Genomic DNA, 21,199 nt, shown 5'->3' with positions numbered 1-21,199 from the left:
AAATCAGGGTTGGGATCGAGTGTTCTTTTCTTGTTCTTTTAAAGAACCTGCTTTGGTTAGTCAGGAGTAGAGTGTTGGGAAAAAGTCCTTATATGTTAATGAGTTGCAACAAATCAAGTTCTTGTTCCAGTTCATTGACTTCTTCCTTCTTGGCAACTTGGTCCACATCCTCAGGTGTTCCCAGGCCAGCCTTGAGAGAAAGTCCCTTCAGTGTGTCCTGGGTTCCCAAGGGCCTCCTCCTGGTTGGACGTCCCCGGAACACTTCACCAGGGAGGTGTCCAGGAGGCATCCTGACCAGATGACCGAGGCCACCTCATGTGGCTCCTGTGGAGGAGCAGCGACTCGACTCTGAGCCCCTCCCGGATGGCCGAGCTCCTCGCCCTATCTCCAAAATAGGGACTGGAGCAGCCGAATGTGAAGCGGTCGGGATGACGGTCATCATCATCGAATCCGAGACCGCGATTCTTAGATGAGAATGGGCGGAGTGCCCACTCCGGGTCAGGGAGGAGGTCCTGCCTCAAGTGGAGAAGTTCAGGTATCTCGGGTTCTTGTTCACAAGTGAGGATGGACAGGCAGATAGGTGCGGTGCGACTCTGCACCAATCTGTCCTGGTTGAAGAGGGATTTACATTCCTACCCTAACCTCTGGTCCGGAGCTGTGGATCGTGACTGAAAGACCAAGGTCGGCGACCGAAGCGGCCAAAAAGAGTTTTCCCCACAGGGTATCCGGTGAGATCCGGAGATCACGGTCTGATGAAACCATCAGAACCGCATCATCCGCAAAAAGCAGAGTCCCAGTACGATGCGTATCTGAAATCTTGCAGGGACTTTTGCACACTATGTCCAATTTGTATTTATTTATCTATAAAATTTATTTTTCAAGGTAAACTTTTACGGGCCTCTTATTTATTGATTTATTTATTCGCAATTGTCTATTTATCTCCAGTGGGGAAATAAGGCTGCAATGGTGTTCCTCCACCTCTCCCAGTCGCGTGCCATCCCTTGAACCGACGACCATGAAGAACCCGCTTCCTTCAGCCTTGAGGTAACAGTCCGATGCCATGTTGTCCTCAGCCATCCAGGCCTGCGCCTTCCTTGTAGTTTCCAAAAGAGCCATTCATGGGGTTTGCTATTGTGAGTCTTTTGGAGCATGTGGCCTCGCCAATCAAGTCTCTTCACCTGATCTCTGGGATGATGCGTTCCATTTGGTGTTTTTTCCTCCACCCCATTGATTATCTCAAAAAGTTACGCATGAACTCTCTGCCCGTCTCTCTCAACAACAACCCTTAAAGTTGGTACTGTAGCCCTTTTTCAATTTGGTATTTTTGATCTGAGTCTAAAATTGAAATCATGAAAAAAACTGCATTTCTTCTTTTTGATAATGAAAAATACAAGGGTTCAATCTGGCTCTCTGTGTTTTGTACTGAATGGCATCTTTCAGTGTTGTTTTCCTGCTCACATGTTTTGAATTTGGAGGTTCATAGTGAGCATTTAATAGTGAATAATATATAATGTTTCAAATGAACCCAGATACGTTTAATCTTTCTGAAGCTTTTTTTTTTCCTAATTTTATGTGGTATTAAAATATGAACGAGTGTTCCGTGTTAAGACATGAAAAGTATCCCAATTGCTATAAAAGAAAAAAAAAAATCGTGAAATAGTTCATTTGCATTTCATGTTAATGGTTTTTGCAAAAGGTTTGGACACCCCTGGTTTGGATCATCACCTTGGTTTTGATTGGGTACCCTTCGGACTTCCAATTATTCTTCCAAATATTCTTATTATTATTGAGTTTCGCGAGGGCATTCTGGGCTTTGGACAGTTTTGCTCTAAGGCAGGGGTGTCAAACTCATTTTCATCGAGGGCCACATCAGTATCATGGTTGCCGTCAAAGGGCCACATGTTTCTAAATGTAACTGAATGTAAAAGTGAAATAATTGCATTTATTACTCATTCAAATCCAAAATATTACATATAGATTTGCATATATATGAAAAAAAATTGTTTACTAGTTGCTCTGTTTTATCATACCAGGTTAAGAAACCCACATTAGTCCACCATGCTATCCAAGTGAATAAAGAAAAATGTCATCCAACACTAGTTATGACATTAACTTGGTTCAGAACCATCAACTTTTCTCTTCCTGGCTGTTTAGGGATTATTTGTATTTCTCAAATTGGCATCGATGTGGATACACTGCAATCTGACGGAGCGATGCCGTCACTTGGCGGGTCACATGATCGGCATGAATTGTGGGAAATGTAGTTTATGGCCAATGCACGTGTTTGACTTATTTATTTTAAGACAATCAGACCTTTTCAGATTATCCATTGGAATCAAGTATCACAATCGAGAAGTACGTATCATTTTTTAATACTCTAACACTTGGTTCGTCATTGGAGGATGACGTGGACATCTTACAGAAAGACAGACAAATGGAAAATTAAGAAGATTGATCTCAGAATGGGGCGTTTGGGCTGAGGGCGTTTCACATATTCAGCAGGTTTGGTAAAACATAATTACGACTCATTATTTATATAATCTTGGGGGATTGGGTTCATAAATGGAGAGAGATATAGAGGAGACACCGATGTTAATCACCGCTCTGGGCATTACATATTTGAAATTACAGCGGGCACTTGGGTAATCTCTGTCCAGTCAGAAAACGGACGTAACTCAAATACCTCGAACACCGGAAACGGCTCGTGGTCTTTTTTTCTTCTATTATTATCCTATCATCTGTCTATAAATACAACACAATTATAAATCAATGTACATTTAATTTCAAGCCAGGAAACCGTTAATTGCGGCAGCTCTTCTGGAGAATTGGTGAGTAAACCCTGGCATATATGTTCAAGGGCTGTGCTAAATATCCCTGAGAAGTACAATTGGAGCTCTATGAAGATTAAGGTCTTTGTAGCCGGTCTTTACAACTAAAAGATTAATTACGGTGACGAAAAAAACATAGTGTCCATATCCTTTTTGTTAATTATATGATCCATTATTGGACCCAAATGTGCGGCCGACATGACAATCCCATTCATTATCATTCTCTTCAAATAGACTAATTAAATGAGGGTTTTTTTTTCTAACACACACACACACCCCACACACACCACCACTGCCGCCGCCTGTCTCCGAGGTCTTTCAGCATATTGAGAGCGCCTTCGGAATGTGTTCGCCATGTACCGCCGTGTTCCTTTAATTGATTGGCAGGGCTATCGATCGATCGATCGATCGATCACCGCGTGCAATCCGTCTCCGGGATACGTTTCCGTGGAGCCAGGAGCCGGAAACCGTGGCCTCGGGGTCGTTTTACTGGGAATTCATAATCCTTCGAATTGATTAACAAAGCAAAAATATATTAAATATATATTTTAGATTTAGGAGTTCGGGTCGGCCTTCAGGTTCTTCGCATGATCGTAGCGGAGAGGTTGCTTTTGGCTCAGCCATTCAAGTCTGGAGGGGGTGTAAATGTGCTGTTCTGATTTCCAAACTTTTCCCCCTTTTTTCTGACCGACTTTACCGCGTCTCAGAATCGTTACTTCGATCACTTCTGCCGGTTTGTGTCCTCGAAAGGCCGTCGTCGTCTCCCTGTTTGTTCGTTGCTTTTGCATCTTAGCTCCGCAGCTATCGTGAAACTACGGTGGCCCTACGAGTAACAGCACAATGGATTGATTTCCATTTTCCTGTTGGGTATTCAAATTCTGGGGTGTTACAGCAGTCAGGACTTCCACCTCACAGCAAGAAGGTTCCTGGTTCAATTCCAAAAGGGGCGTCTTTCCATGTTGAGTTGGTATGATCTGCCCCATGTTTGCCCTGGCCTCCTCCAGGTTCCTAAATTTCCCTTTTGAAGTACAAAAATGTGCAGTCGGTTCATCGGGGACCCAATTGCTATATAGCGTGTGAATAATTGTATGTCTCTACATGTGGTCCTGCGATCGCCTGAACCCCAGACAAGGGTGAACCTCTCCTCTCGCCCGATGTCAACTGCAAGAGTCTCCAGTCCCCTCAGCAATCCTGAGTGCAGGATAAACTGTATACATAATGAAAGAATAAGTATTCAGGTTCTGGGTGCAAGGTGGGTGGCTCAATGGTTCGTGCTTCCTCGCAGCAAGAGGTAGCCTTTCTGTATGGAGTTTGCATTTTCCTCCCTGTGTCTGCGTGGGTTTCCTCCAGGTTCACTGGTTTTCTCCCACAATTGAAGGTTAACTGGAAAAATTGTCCAGGCAGTCGTGGGAGAGTGTCTTTTTTATTTGTCTCTACATGTGGTCCGGTGATTGACTGGCAAGCGGTCTAGGATGCACCCCGCCTCCAGCTCCGGGATAAGCGGTAGATAATATTATAAAGGATGGATGGCAACTCGGTGGCACAACGGTCAGAACTCCAGCCTCACGGTTCGATTGCGACAAAGAACTCTGGAGTTTTTCTGTGCAGGCATACCTCTGGGTTCTTTAGCAGCCTCCGAGCTATGAAAGTTGTTGATGGTGGATTCGTTGTCTGTGACAGGAAGGGTTGGAAATCCCCCTGCCCTCATGCTGTCATTTCATCGGAGACCCAAAATTGCTCCGATGTGCCAATGACATGGTGATGCTTCATGTCTCTATATGTGGCCCCGTAATCGAAACAGGATTGTCTTCTCCCTCCCTGCAACCCCGACTGCCGCACAAGAGGTATGGATCACGAATGACTGAATGAATATTCTTGATCTTGTTCCTGCTCTTAGTTTCGTCTTTGGAAGTAACTTCAGTACTTTGCGGCTTGGAAACATTTAACCTCACATGGCGTGTCGGAATAAAATCTCCGTGTCATCCCTCTAGTTCCTGGCGAGGTGAATCGTTGAGTCAACGTATCGCTCACCGCTGATGTTCAGCCCAGTGCCGTTGACGCGTGGGAGTTGAAATGTACGCCAGGGACTTTTTTAAAAAGTCATGAATTCGTAAAGTGTTTCAGAGTCTTTCACCGATGTAGAAATGGTTGACTGCTCTGTGAAACACGGTTGAGTTAGCCGTCCGAAATTTAGGACAAGATGGGGCTGATCATTATTTTTACTTGCTCGCAATAGATATATGTTATAATAATATGAAAATGAATATAACATAGAAATACAACATTAAATTATTACTAATAGTCTAATAGTCTGAAGAAAAGAGATCAATGAAGCTGGGCTGTTATATATATATTTATATATATATTAATGCGATAAGGAAGCAGAGCTAACCAGCAATTCCATTTGTCGCATTGACTAATGTCAGTTCGCTGGTTTGCATAATAGACAACATCGATCTTCTCGGGGGGCCCTGAGCACGATGTATAGCTGGAAAAACGAAAACCCCGGCCACTTCGGCACTGCAAAACACACACGGTAGCCTCGGTCACAGAAGAGCAGACAAACCTGGGATGATCTATTTTTCAAAGTTGCGGCACGCTATGCGTGCATTTTCCATTCATCAGAATGTTCAAATGTGTATTGGCTGCAACCCTGTGTTTTGTTGTCGGTAATGTGTATTCCTTAATTTTGGATTGGTGCAAAATAGACCCATGAATACATGAGTGGTCATCCGCATGTTTTTCTCCTCACACTCTTTCCGTGCTTCATGTTAATGCCTACACCTCTATGCAAATATGAATACTTATTGTACCTTAACTGCTTTATCAATGCCACAAACCTTCACCTTTGGTGAAAAACAATATGCATGCATTTTGAAAATATTCTGGAAAAAAAGCAGAATGTGACCCTAAAAAAAAAAAATGTCTTTTTCCTCTCTCTCTTTCTCCTCCTTAATAAATGTGTTTGATTGGCTGTTTCCAGGAGGAAGAAACACGGCTGTTCAAAGGGCTCAGGATACTGCATAGTTTATACAAAGCGCATACATAATACATTAATCAGCCTCCAGCAAAAAATAGGCTGTAACACACCTTTTTCCTACTGGTTGCAACCCTCTATCTACAAACACGAGCTGCTGTCAGTCTTTTTTTCTGCTCCGCTGTATCGTAGGGACCTTGGATCGGCTCTTACCTGCTTGAGAAATAAAACGATTTTTGTCTCAAAAGGAAGCTGGCTTTTTTTTTTTTTTTTTTTAACCATGTCGCATGCAGTCCAATTTTCACCTTATGAATCACTTCCGTGACATATTTGTAAAATTTGTAAACATATTTGTGGAAAAATATTCAAGCACAACAGTAAATAAATAAATAATCTAATCCTCCCATATTAATATCCCTACGCTATTTGTCCCAGAGGTCGGTTATGATGAATTACATTATACATGGCTTATGAATCTGCTTAAATCAATTTACACACATATACACACACACATATAAAGAATAAATGGAGCGCAGGTTGGGCGGGGCTCGAATAGCAACAAAAACAGACTAAGCTGCATGACTACCCTTTCCAAGCTGAACGCTTCAAATGAAAAGCAGATTGCAATTGCATTATATAGATATAATTGTACGCTGTATATTCTCACAGATACTAGGTGAGCTCGCACTTTCGTGCACAAATCACTCTCCAATCCACGTATCATATAGAGCAGGGGTCCCCAACCCCCTCATCTGCCTATCATTTGGTACCGGTCCGCAAAGAAAATTTTATTGTTTCAAATTAAGGTTTTTTTCATTAGACAGATCAGATCTTATTTTGAAAAAAACGACCATTTCCACCTTAGCCTTGCTGCCGCTCTTAACTCTGTCGCACCATTTCACAAATCAGCTACCACAAGCTAGCCCTTAAAAAAAAATGAGGCGGAAAAAAAAGTAGCTGGAGAGATTTTTCGGGAGGAAACGAGCAAACGATGAGACTGCCGGCAAAAAGAAAGCTGCATTTTAAAGAAAATATCAAGATTCCTACCTAAGTTACGGGTTCACTGAACGGGTGATACAGGTGATACCAAGCTCCGCTTGTATTCGGATCGAATACTGTGAACTGACAAAAGTTTTTATTATTTGAACCCCTGCACCTCTAACCGGTCCACAGAAACATTTTCATGCACAAAACTAGTCCGTTGTACTAAAACGGTTGGGGAAGAGCTGATAGAGGATTATCACGATGTACTCTATCTCTTGTAGTTATTAGTTTTTTTGTTTGTTCCGTGGTTAGCTCTTCAATCTCGCACCAATAAGGTGTGTGGTTCAATTCCAACATGGCGGGCGCTTCTGTGTGGCGTTTGCATGTTCTCCCCGTGTCTAAGTGGGTTTTCTCCGCGGTCCAAAAGTCCAAAACACGCAGGAGGTTCATTGGAGACCCCGAATTGCCTGGATATGTGAGGGTGAATGGGCCTTATGTGCGCCCTGCGATCGACCGAGCGAACCCCGCCTCTCGGCCAATCACAGCTGGGATCAGCTGCGGCGACCCTGAGAGCAGGATAGGTAGTAAAGATACTGAATAAGATAAGATAAGATAAGTCAGTGTACATTGGTGGCAAATGTGAATCTGGCCAAGCTGGTACCAGAAGGAAACGATTATTTCCAGGCCCTGCAATTGTGTCCTGGGTTTCGCGGCCTCAGAAGCCAGAAGTCTCAAATTAGGAAGCTTTTGATTTCGATCAAAACCCTGCAGTCGGTCCACGCTGTGTATTTTCATGTTTACCGAAATGCGCTCGCAGTCAGCGATCGTTTCTGCGAGGGCAAATTAAGGGTCTTTGGGGGCCTCCGACGTGTTCATTAGTTTTATCCATGGCTCAAGACTAATCAATTCTTTGTATTTCATGTGTATTAATTTATGCGCCCTCGTCGAAAATCTCTGCCAAGAGTCTTAGATGTGCGGAGAGTTCATTTTTATTTAAAAAAAAGAAAAAAAAAAAGATCGGCATGGTAAATGTGATTTGTAAGCACGGAGGTGGAATTTGCGCCCGCATTAATCACGGAGACAAATTATTCATTCCCTAAAGGCACAGCCATATTGAGCAGTGCAGAATTCAGGTTTGCGGCTCTATATTTGCACGGCAACAAGTCGCAAAGGGGAACTGGCCAGGTCCCCCTACGTCGGGGTATGAGAAGCCAAAATTCAAACAACCAATCAGAGTAAGAGAAGGTGGCACATGACGCCGTGACCTGAAGAAACTTATTCGGAGGCTGTGTTTCTAACCGACCTCTCCTGTGTCTGTTATTCGGCAAACCACGGGAAATCTAAATGAACGTGGAGGGCAGCCGGAGACACCAGTCGAGTCAAATTAAATTTGAGCTTAGCGGATTTGTCAGGTTGTAACACCAAAGGTTTTTACACCAGCCAAAAGTTATTACCTTGATAGAAACCCTTGATCTCCGGGGTGAGACTGATATCAGAGCACCTCCAACGCCTGGACGGTAACTTGCATCAAAATATGCCAATAGCAAACATATACAAACCATTTCTCTCACCAATTCAATATGTAACTTCATCCAAATTTTTTAACTCAAAAAGTATGCCGTTCTTAATTAGAGTGTATTGTAGCATTGATCAATTAATCAATTCCCACATTATCATATCCTGCACTTAGGGGGTCGCAGGGGTGCTGTAGCCTATCCCTGCTGTCACTGGGCGAGAGGTGGGGCGCACCCTGGACCAATCACCTCAACGTATTGAAAGCACTTTCCAAAAAAAGAAACTAGCGGCAGTAACAAGAACCTGAATATTTATCCACTCATTATTTATCCTTCTTATCTTGTAGTCTGGTTAGGGGAGGGTAGGCTGGAGCCTATCCCATTTGCTACTGGATGAGAGGTTCACCCCAGACCCATTGCCAGCCAATCACAGGGCCACTTTTAGAGACATACTACCATTCACATCTAGGCAATTTAGGGTCTCCAATGAAATGACTGCATGTTTTGGGCTCCCCTTCCTGTCATAGGCAGCAAAACCGCTGGCGACCATTTTCATGGCTCAGAGTGAACTGGAGAACCCAGAGGAAACTCATGCAGACATAGGGAGAACATGCAAACCCTGTCGGAATAAAACCAAGAACTTTCTTGAAATAATTACTGTTAGCTGCCCGAAACTGAACTGAGCTATACCGCACTTGGAATTGCGGGGATTTTGGAGAGCCGATCCCAGCTGTCACTGAGAAAGGCGATCGCAGGGCTGCATATCAAGGTAAACAACCGTTCTCGCATCTGGGCGATTCTCCAATTTTTCCGTTTGACCTGCTTCATGTTTTTAGGACTGTGGGAGGAAACCAGAAAGACCCGGAGAATATGAAAACTCCGCAGTAAGAATCAGAGAACCGGAGTCCTCCTTGCTGTGAGCTGAGGCACTAACCCCTACACCATCGTGCCGGTGCCATGGAGCGTAAAGGGTTTAAAAATATATAAAAAAAAAAAAACATTCAAAAATGAGAAAAATGATCAAAGATGACACTTTGTTTTTAGGTTGTTCACGTGCCTCTCCTTGTGGAAGTTATCTTGGACACATTTAGAAGCCATGTTTTCATTGGACACTCAGGTCAAGGACTAGCAGCGCCGTGACGCAAACACCTCTGAGACAGCTCGGGTATTTGTCGAGTTTTCTTTACCCTGGCTGACGGTCAGGCCATTCAGTTTTTCGCCCACCGTTTTTAAGAACCGTCGGTTTTCAGTCGCCGGCTGCGGTCGAAAGAAGAACAATACCTTTTTACCGACTCCTCCTGAAAAGACTTAACGATAAATCCAGCTGACAAATGACCCAGTTAGTGACACGATCGAGGAGCCATGACAGCAAAACAACTGCATTTCAAGCCGGCGCTTTTATTAACACTTTAATACTAGTTTGCAGCAGTGGCCGCGATCTTGAACTATCACCCTGACACGCTGCGATCCCTCTATAGTCTAGAATCATCGGTGGAAATGTTTTTCACTCACAGCTGTGTCGTTTGAGACAAAATTTCCAAGACATATTGTTCCTTTGTTGGAGTCTTGGACGACGATTTGCTAAAACCAAGGTCTACAACATTGCGTTCACGATTAAAGAGTGCACATTTGTTTATGTGGTTAGAAAAACAGCGTTGGACACTTGTTGAGACTTTCATGCTCTTGTTTTTTTAAATGATAGTTAGTTTGACCTTTTAAGAGTATGGATTGAAATAAGAACGACCCTGAATAGTCAATGCAACTTCAGCACATGACACGTTATATAAGTGCTTCGCTGAGGTAAAAACCCTGTAATGCTCATTGAGGGATGTTTACACGGTTGCAACATGTGTTCAGCTGCCGCTGTGACTTTAAAAAGTGCTACAGTAGTGGCTTGGAAGTTGTAAACGAATAGTTCAAAATTCTGCAGTCATTCCTGTCTCACGAGTCACGATTCTTCATCTCCACTAATGCATCCCTGCAACTGCTTGCCAGCTAAATGTTATGAAGACCCTTGAAAAACTTGTCACTAGTCAACAGCAACACCTCTGGTTCCTCATTTCAGCTCATGTCCCCCTTTTCCCTCCACGCAATCAGCTGTGAACAAAGAGTCAGAGTGCTCACAGTAGCTCCTCCACAGTCAAAAAATGAACAACTCACTCAGTAAGTCACTGAATGAATCACACAGTACCTCACAATATCACTCCCCACTCACAAAACAAATGATTCACTCAGCAACTCAATGTATGAATCACACAGTAGTTCACAATGGCTCTTCTCAGTAGCAAAACAAATGATTCACTCGGTAACTCAATGAACGAATCACTTAGCAGCTTGCACTAGCCCTAAACGCTCGCTCAACAAACAACTCAGTTAGAAACTCATTGAACGAATCACACGGTAGCTTGCGGTGGCCGTCCCCACTCACTCAACAAACGGCTCACTCAGTAACTGAATCAACGAATCACTCAGCTCAGAATAGCCTCACTACTCAAAAAACAGGTGACTGACTCGATGACTTTCCGATTCATATAAACTCGAGTCGTTGCGTTTCCTGTCATTAGTGTGACAGCTCGTGCAAGATGGAAATAAAGCTATTTTGTTCAGAAGGCAAAACAGTGTTGGTGTTTGAGAGGTCACACCAATGTTAAAATACAATATTGGTACAGATAAGAAAATAAAGATACTCAACCCTCGTTTGGTTTTTAACCGGTTTACCAAGTAGCTTGTCATGTCGGGTATGTTTTACTGCAGTAAGCATGAATATTGAGATTTTATTATAGGGTTTGTTCCAACATATACTTTGGTGAAAGGACTGTGAGGGTCGGTTTGAAATCCGATCTATGGACTTCGCTCGCTCCTCCGGTCACGGTTATTCCACTTGACTCGACTTCACCTCTATCATTGTCCATTCAGTCTGGCAGACTGGCGCCATCCCTCCTCCCCCCCCCCCCCCCCCCCGTTAATCCAATCGTCGATGCCGTTAAAGCTCTCTCATCTATACGGTTTGTCTACTGTGTAGCAGCAGCAGCGCCCAAATGTAATTCGGCCCTGGCGCTCAGTTGCAGAAACCAAACTTCCTATTTTCTCAATTAAACACGGCAGCAGAGCCTTGAATGTGTCCATAAACAAGGTCCGTTACGCCGAATACGTCAATACGCCAGGGACGTCAGGCCGTGGCGGGCATCTCTGAACACATTTCTCAGAAATTGCTTTGTATACAGATTGTTGAGTCTTTTACATTTTGGATGTATTTGCATGAAAAGCCCTTTCTCCACTGAGATCTTAACTTGTATTCTTAAATAAATCTGTGACTTCTGTTTTTATATTTACCACATGCGGACCCCTGTCACAGCAAGGATTATACCGGGTATTTTCATTTTACTTCGTAGTCTTAAGTGATTCCTTCTTATTTTACAATATTCAACCGCTGCATTATAAACAGCTGTTTTCTGGACGCACCATTTAATCAGATCATAATCACGGTAATTAGAATAACTCGCCGCTTTTTTGACCCAGATGCAATTTTAAAACTGTGCTGCTGTTGAGACTCCTCCATTGTTTTTCTATTACGGATATAGTGACCCCTTTAAAATCGAAAGACAAAATCAAGTTGTGAAGCCCTCACCCTCTAGAGCATCCACATTTAAAGGTAAAAATGTCAAAAGACTGAGCACCGCTTATGAGACTCGTTGACTGCACCTTAAATGGTTTTTATCCATTTTTATCCACTTGAGATAGCAAGTAATATGGAAGCTCATTTCACCTCCTCCAACAAAGAACATTCAAAAGTTCACTTTCAGAGTGTAGCTCTATTATCTTTCTTTTTTACTCCACAACTGCACAGCGTCCTCAGCACTGACTGTAAAAGCAATCAGACACTTCAATTCATTTTCTGTAAAGTATAGTTCCCCCAAATTGAGTCATAATCTTGTCCTTTAGGCCACCCCTTCCCTCATACTTATTTCATACCCTTTAAATTTGAGCTATTTGACAGATTTGAGACATTTTTAAGATCTTTCCCAAAAATTAAAAAAATAAAATATCAGACTAGCACAATATCTAAGCTGCTTCAAATAAGTAAGCAATTAAAAAAAAAAAATTTTGCAAATCTTTGCAATTCTCAGTTCGATGCCAGTATAGTCATTATTTACCTTATGTATACAGGACTGTCTCAGAAAATTAGAATATTGTGATAAAGTGCTTTATCGTCTGTAATGCAATTAAAAAAACAAAAATTACTTTTTCATGATATTCTAATATTTTGAGATAGGATTTTTAAGTTTTCTTAAGGTGTAAGCCATAATCAACAATATCAAAATAATAAAAGGCTTGCAATATTTCAGTTGATTTGTTATGAATCCAGAATGTATGACATTTTCGTTTTTGCAATTGCATTACAGATGATAAAGAACTTTATCACAATATTCTAATTTTCTGAGACAGTCCTGTATAATGGATTAAAAAAAAAAAAAAAAATCGCACACACAGAACATAATACTACTACCACTACTAATCATAATAATAATAATATTTACAAATGTTTAACGTTACTAATAAGATCCCTTTCAACATTTACCTGTCAGAGACGCCTTGCACTCTGGGCCATATCTGATACTCAGGCTTGGTAAAGATGCACCAGGGCTTGAACACGTATCCGTGCTTGGCTGTGCACTCCCCTTTAAGCCGAAGATAACGCAGCCTGCATCCCCGTATGAGGCCGCCCTGCCCCAGAAAAACAAAGTGAAAAGGCCAGCGCCGATCGACAGCTTGGTAAACAACCTCCTAATTGGACTCATTGATTTCGCACACCTGGCTCATTCAGAGGTGAGATAGCTGTGTCTGAGGACGCAACCAATATTGGGCCGGATCCAAATGCAAACTTCAATTCCTTCGGAAGCCCTTGTTACTGTTCAACATCCGTTCGAGAGACTCGTACAAAACAGACCGCAAAGGTTTTCCCACCCTTTTTTTTTTTTTTTTTTTTTTGGCCGATCAATATGCCATACGGTGATTTGTATTTTAAGTGTTGAATTGATACTGATTGAAAGATCAGCGGTTTTGATCTAGGTGTGTTTGCGTAAAAAATTTGAATCTCACCGCTCAAACTAAGCTGGTAAAACAAACCCGTCTCGGGTTACTTTTCGTAAAAACCCCGAGCAATCTGAAAGGGAATAAATGCTGAGACGGCAACTACTAAACACGAGTAGTTTTCAGGATACGACCGAAATCAGATCTTGGAGTTTGTGCAGCCCGCGCGTTTTTTCTCGCATGCGTCTGGAGGTTTTGTACAGTGGGTTCAAAAAAGAAAAAAAAAAGAAAGGGAAAAATGAAAAAGTAACTTTGCAATATATTTTTTGCTTCAAAATTTGACAGCAAAATGATTTTTTTGATGAAAAACCGTTGAGTGACATTGTTAAAACTATCTTTACCTTTTTCTTATTTCTATAAAAAACACAAAAACAATAGCAGAAAAAAAAACAGGCAAAATTAAAAAGATTGATATAATAACCAGAATGACCTTATAAACATTATACCTCCTTTTAAACATGCCACCAATCAATTTTCTGATAAATTCTAGTGGCAAATTTTCCCACAGCGACAATTTTCTCTTTTAACTCAACAATATTTTCAGGCTGTCATTTCATCAATTCTTTTTTAATACTCATTTTTAATATCAATTCGTCTTTTAGAGGAACAGTTCATTACATATAATTTTTTTATAATTTGCCTGTTTACCTCCTTTACACTAAAACAAAGGAAAAATTTGGACTTAATGTTAGAAATACTGGTCCGGCCCTTTGACATCAAACTAGGCCGTATATGGCCCCCGGACTAAAATGAGTTTGACACCCCTGCACTAGAGACAAATCTGCAAAATGTATAAATTATAAATTTGACTTGGATCGGTGGATGCAAATTTACATAGTTGTCCACGTGTGGTGTTAAAGGGTGTTCGGCAGCATCCGTTTTGGGGAGGAACAGCATCAGCGATGGTTCTGCAAATCATTACATTTTAGGTTTAATGGCCGCGCATGCCATCGGTTAGTGGTTTTCAGTTTGACCTTATTGCGGTTTTGCAGAAAATGTTCGGAGCGACGTCCTTTGAATTGACTGTCGTCAAAGTTGTCCGGACACTCCTAGCACCGCCGCCCTTGAGCCAACCGGTTTCACAGATTTAGCCAAAGTGCTTTCGTGAAAACTAGCCGCGATGTTTCAGACTGAGATTCAGATTGATGAGGGCCATCAGGAGCATTAAGACTGTCAGACGTTTGCCCTTCATCAGAGAATATCTGGCAGCGCACCAAAAAAACCCTGACATTCAGAGGAGGTTCACGGTGCCGAAGGAAAGCCTTTCGGTCTATTCCCACTCGTGTCTGGGCCGTTCTGTAATTGTGGGATATTTTTGAGGCGCTACGATAAACATAAACAACCAAACAAGGTTGTTATTAAACCTGCATCGGCGGGTGTCAAATTACACAATTCGAATGAAATAGGCGTCGGAAAAAAGAGGTGTTTCAGAGGATATAAATTTGTTGACAGTTTGAAAATAACAATAAGATGAAATTATATCGGAGCGGATAATAAGAATTTGATATCCCCCACAAGTGGCCATTTAGAAAACAAACAAATGGCATGTCATAATAAGAAATCCATCTGTAATTCTGTTCATCAATCCAACATAATTTCATCCATCCATTCATCCATCCATCCATCCACCATTTCATCCAACCATCCATCCATCCGTCCGTTCGTGTGTCCATCCATCCCATCAGTTTATCTATCTGACATCTATCATCCATCCTTCCAACCACCATCTATCTATCCATCCACCATCCTTCCATCTGTCCATCCATCCATTCATCTGTTTATCTATCCGGCATCTGTCTATCCATATGTCATCCATCCATCCATCCATCCATCCATCCATCCATCCATCCATCCATCCATCCATCCATCCATCCATCCATCCATTCTTCCGCCTGTCTGTCCGTAAATGAAGCCTGACCTCACTGACCTCCACTATGTTTCCCCACTGCGGGAAACAAACCCTCATACGCATATTATATGAGGTTACCGGGAGTAGCTTAACACGATCAATATTGTAAATTCAGAGTTTGTCTGCGTGCATGCATTTGTGTTTACTCAGTAATCCCTGAAGGAGATACAGTTTATGTGCTTCATATATGCCCTCTATTAGGGATACACAGTTGCAGCACTTGCAGGTCTATTCATCTCTCGCTTACGTCGACTTTCTGTATTTCTGCTCTCACAACGTTTGCTGGAAACTCGAGTGTTTCGTCAACGTCGCCGCACTGTCCGCGTGTCCCGGCCCCGCCTGCGATATCGTTTTATTTTGGCCTTTTTTTTTTTCAATGCATTGGCCCCGGTTTCTCCGCCTCCTCCTGGCCGGCTCATTACGGGAAGTAAATTAACCGTGGCGCGAACCCTCCAAGCGCGTATCGGTTTTACAGTGCCGTCGGTCTCGCCTCACAAATGCCGCACTCCATCATGGGATTGTACATCCAGTCTACCGAGGCCCGCCTTGACGAACTGATCCTTCGCGTGCTCATAATTGTCTGCGTTTATACGTCCCGGGCGACAGGCTCCTCCTGTACATGCATTTTAATCGGTCGCTGTGAATTTTACGGCGGCCGTTCGGGGGGGCGGAAGGGGGGTATCGGGTGTGGCTGCTGCCGTGTTTGGCGCCAGATCTGTGAGGAAGAGGAAGATGTATCGAGCTTTGTCAGACACTCCTGCCTGGAAATAAGGTACATGGTTAATGACCTAAACTGATTTAACGTTTCTGGTTGCAATGTTACTTTTGCAAATATTTAATTGAATACATAAGTATCATCCATTGTTCCATCTATCTATCAATCCGAGCTTCCATCTGTCTGTGTGTAAATCTATCTATCTATCTATCTATCTATCTATCTATCTATCTATCTATCTATCTATCTATCTATCTATCTATCTATCTATCTATGTGGATAGATAGGACTGTTCTTTTAGGTCAATTTTTCGAGCCTTTACTTTTTCCCCTTGACTCATTACTTCAACTTTTCACGCCGTCATTAACTTTCCTTATTCCCCTCTTTTTTACACTCTTTCTCCCACATGCTTTTCAACTTTTGCACTTTGACTTTTTATGCATTCATATTTTGATTCTATTCTGTTGGCATGTCTGTCGCATCATGTCACAAAAGCTATTTCCATTAACTCCCAAATAGAAAAACAAAACACCTGTCCATTTCTTTCACCTCCGTTTGAAGGATTGGAGAAGAGAGCTGAAATCTGAAAGAATGCCACGCCAGCCAAACGTGCCACAGTACTGACGAATATGTGGAAGTATTTCTAGTTTTTTTTATTACCTTTCCAAGGTGTATTTCCATTCCAATCACATGAATACATATTAAATGTCAAAAAAGCACATTTATGGATATTGCAATGCGTCAGCCCAGTTAGACTGTCTGAATGCTTTCCACATAAAAAAAGGAATAAAAAAAAAGGTCTGTTTAACATTTATATTCTCTCATTTTGGTGGTTTGTTTACTTTTCACATTCCTATTTCCCGAGGCGTTGTCGTTGATTCTACATTGTCCTCCAGAAGCGTTGACAACATCGCATTTCAAATATCACGCACACCTTGGATAGTAGGAACACATACACACACAAACACATACATGCATGTACGCACACACACACCTGACATACTGAATGTGTGTGTGTCTGTGCCAAGACCCCCCCCCAAAAAAATAACCCCAGGATTCAGATGCCCCCAATCCATCAATCACTTCATCTATTCACCCATCCATCAGTCATCTATCATTTATCTTTCATCCATCCATCTGTAATCCATCGTTTATCCATCCTCCATTCATCCATCCATCTGTTTATCCGTCCATCTATCCGTTTGTCCATTTGTCCAGCCATCTTTCATTTATCCATTTAACCACCATTTGTCCATCCATCCATCCATCCATACAAAACAAGAATTTATTTACTTTTCACATTCCTATATCCTGAGTTTTCCCGAGTTGAATCGTCAATTCTGCATTGTCTTCCGGAAAAATCGACAACATTGCATTTCAAATATGACGCGTGCCTCGGCTAGTTCGAACACACACAAACACACACACACACACACACACAAAACGTTGCTTCACGTGGCCTTTGGCAAGTCCCAAAGATATACTCGTAAGATTCACCCCCCGCTACCTTCACCCCACATGCACAGCCTCTGGTAATCCAGCTTTGTTACAATTATTCCCATTAGTATGTGCAGCGACGGCTAGCTCACCGTCTTTCTCTGTCTCCTCTCTCTTATCTTTGACCACCACAACCCCACCCACCTCCACCTCCACCTTACCGCCGACGGTGCCCTGCCAAAGAGAAGCATCCCGTCCTTTTTCTAGCCGAAGCAAACAAACAGCAATTATCTCGCCGCTAACGTGAAAATGGCAGGCTCGGATTACCCCTCGCTGCAAAGCGGTGTAATAGAGACATTTACTTGAGGTGCTTTTTAATTAACCGTCTATGTTGGAGTTAATCGTTTGCCGGAATTCGCCGGACAAATCCTCGCTAAAGACACATTCTTAAAACCTCGGAAAAAGCAGAAACTCGCCATTTTCTTTTTGGATCCCCCCAAAAAAAGACTGTCTTTCTATTTCAAATGCATACATCTTTAGCATAACTGGATTAAAATAGTGCTAGTGCGTGAACGCGGATGTGGTTTTGATGCACGTTTACACATTATAATCCCCATTTTTCCTGGTTTCACTAGACGTGCATGCGAATAATTTTACCAAAGTAAATAAAGTAGCTTTACTCAATATCAGGTCGTGCGCTATTCTGACAGAAAAGGCATTTCACGCACAAGAATGTGACATTCTATGTTTTGACACACCTCCAACACTTCCCTCTGCATCTCCCACATATTTTCTTTTTTCCATTCGCCCATTTTTCCTTTTAGAGGCCTTTCAGGTCCCTCGCCTAAACGTCATGTTTAATGTTTCGGATAAAAGTTGGTCTTTGATTTTTGTGACAGCGCCAATTCAACGCGACTCGTTCTCACCGCAGTGGGTTTTCCTTTTGTACCTAATGCAACGCGAGAATTGTTCGCCCTCACCTCGGATATCATTTCCGTGAATGAGAACTTTGTCCTGGGGAATACTTCAGTGAATACCATCATGTATAATGCTTGAATATTATGGATTAGCAGTGGTATCAGAGCCGGCTGGCCCATTAGGCAATATAGACAAATGCGCAAAATTGGAAAAAAATTCACATGCGATATATTAAAACTATTTACAGCCATTAACTCTTAGAATGGAATCGCTCACATTGATTCATATGTAAAGCAATTGCCCAATTTATATTACTACTAATGATAATAACAAATAACACCCCACATTTTTGTATTTATAATTTATTATTATTATCTATTCACCTATTTACAGGATTTTTATTTTGTGTCAGTGGTATTTATATTGTATTTGAGATTTTTGGGGGATTTATTTGTAATTGGTTTAAATTTGAGTTAAAAAATCTTCACCCATGGAATTGTCAGCGGTTTTCTGTGCGATAACACTGAGATGTGTGGGATTTAATTATAAAAATAAAAAAGGAATTTTAAGCGCTTTATTTCAAGGATTCCCACATCTCCCACAGCCAAAAGAATCGGAGAACATTTTTCGTCCAGCTACAGAATTGTCGGCGCGGCCAATCAACCTAGGGGGAGTTGCGTGGAGAAATCAACCATTTAAGAAACGAGAGTAAGAAATTAAACTTGCAAATAAACTGGAGGAAGAAGGGAAATAGCAAACAAAAAGATTGGCGTGAACAAGCTATCTCATCCTGACTCTGACCGGCCCCCGGGCCTCCCAAAAACCCCTTTTTATTCGGAGCCCAGCGTGAGTTGCTCTCTTGGAGATCTTCTGCTTTTTTTCCTCTCCATCCATTTTTATATATTGTCTTCTTGTTTGTGGCTCCCCATTCCTTCGGACACGGACACACACACACACACACACACACACACACACACGCAAGCCCAACACATCACCAATTCCAAACCCATGTGATGTCATTGTTGTTTTATTTTTATTAACTTTTCTCTGTTTTCATTATTGTTTATCCTAATATAACATAATAATATTATATATAAATATATATATGATATGATTTATAACATATTTTATATTTCATATATATCGATCAATCATTTACATATAATATAACTGAGATATATATATATATATATATATAAAATATAAATTGAATATGTATTTATATAAATATATACATTATATTGTAAATAAATTATATGTAAATATATATATAATATGTATGATATATAACAAATTTTATATTTTAAATATAGCGATAAATCATTTACATATAATATAATTTATATATTTTTGTTATTTGGGTTTTTGTACATTTTTTAATTCATATTCTATTTTCACTTTAAATTACTCCAGAGCCAACCGCCTTGTCATGTTATCTTACAAAACCTGTGCAGCACTGAGGGTTTTCAAAAAATGAAAAAAAAGGGGCAAAGCAAGCAACAACTGAAAAAAAAAAAAAAAAGTTGGACATTATCATCACCCAGTAATAAATTCAGTACATGAGATTTAAACTGTATCTGAAACATCCCGTGTTAAGTTGATCTCCAACAGCCAATATTTTGATTTTTTTCACAGGGAGTTTCCAAGGTAACAAGGCAAATCTAGGGACAGCTACATGATGGGGTTTTGAGGGAGAAAAAAGTGATGGTGACAGTTTCTGAAAAGTTACTGAACACAATGAAATGCAGTTTTCTTGAAGCTCGTTCCAGCTCTGGGGCTTTGAAAAGACGACATGTTTTTTTTTTGACAGGCCACAAAATCCTCGTACAGTGAACGCCATATTACCCGTACTCTTCACCGCGAGCATTCAACCACTTTGCGCAGCTGCTCGAATCTATTTTAAAAAAAAATCGTACCTCTATGTGACAAAAGGTTCAAGAGCATCCGGCTTCTCCTTCTCCGCCGCCACCACTAGAGCCGCCACAAACAGGGGGCACAGCGAGTGACAGCTGGCAGAGAAGCGGCGGGGATTTGACGGGTTGTTGTCATACTCCTGCGAGCACACAACAGAATAATCTCCGCGGGATGCTCGGCAACCGCTCTTCACCTCCCCTCTTTTAAATACATCTCCACACGCCTCGAGTGGAAAGGATGAATCTAATTTTGGTCCTTTCTCTTCTAGTGCTCTCGGGGCGCTACTCTTGTAAATAAGCACCTATGCCTCAATTAACAGGGTCCGTTCTTTTACTTGGTGCTTTTGTGGAAAAATACACACCCGCTTTCACAGCTGAAGTTCGGTTCATTCACAGGATGATTATGTGCTAAAATCCCAACCGGGCCCCAAAGTATGCTTATGTTTATCTACTAATTCTCCATCAGCCAGAGGTTACCGGCGATATTCCTTTTTATCCCAAAGGGTTCCCAGAATGGCGGCACAGCGGCAGTAACATCTTCCTCCACCCCCTCCTGCAGACAACCCTGGAATCCATACTTACCTCACACTGCCCTTTCTGCTGAGCCAGAGCCAGAAACTCCTTCTTTTCTGCTGCTTCTGCCAGGTCCTTTTTAAAGCCTTCCCCTGCTTAGAGCTCATGATGCCAAGGGACTTCAGTACCCGCTGGGTCGATGCCCCAACGAAGCCTCTGTAGCCAATTTTACGGGGGTAGATGAAAGCCCAGCACAGCTGCCAGCTCTGTGTTCTTCTCTTTTGTCCTCTCAACAGGAGCCCCCCCCCCCAATATACCCGCTTCTCCTGGGACGGACAGTACAGCTGCGAAGACTGTTTCAGTTGCTGATGGCTAGAAGGAGCTCCAAGGCAGCAGGAAG

This window comes from Fistularia commersonii, chromosome 29 (genome assembly GCF_037954325.1).
Source record: "Fistularia commersonii isolate RoL2024-O1a breed Wild chromosome 29, RoL_Fcom_v1.0, whole genome shotgun sequence".
Lineage (NCBI taxonomy): Eukaryota > Metazoa > Chordata > Actinopteri > Syngnathiformes > Fistulariidae > Fistularia > Fistularia commersonii.
This window is presented reverse-complemented; position numbering follows the sequence as displayed.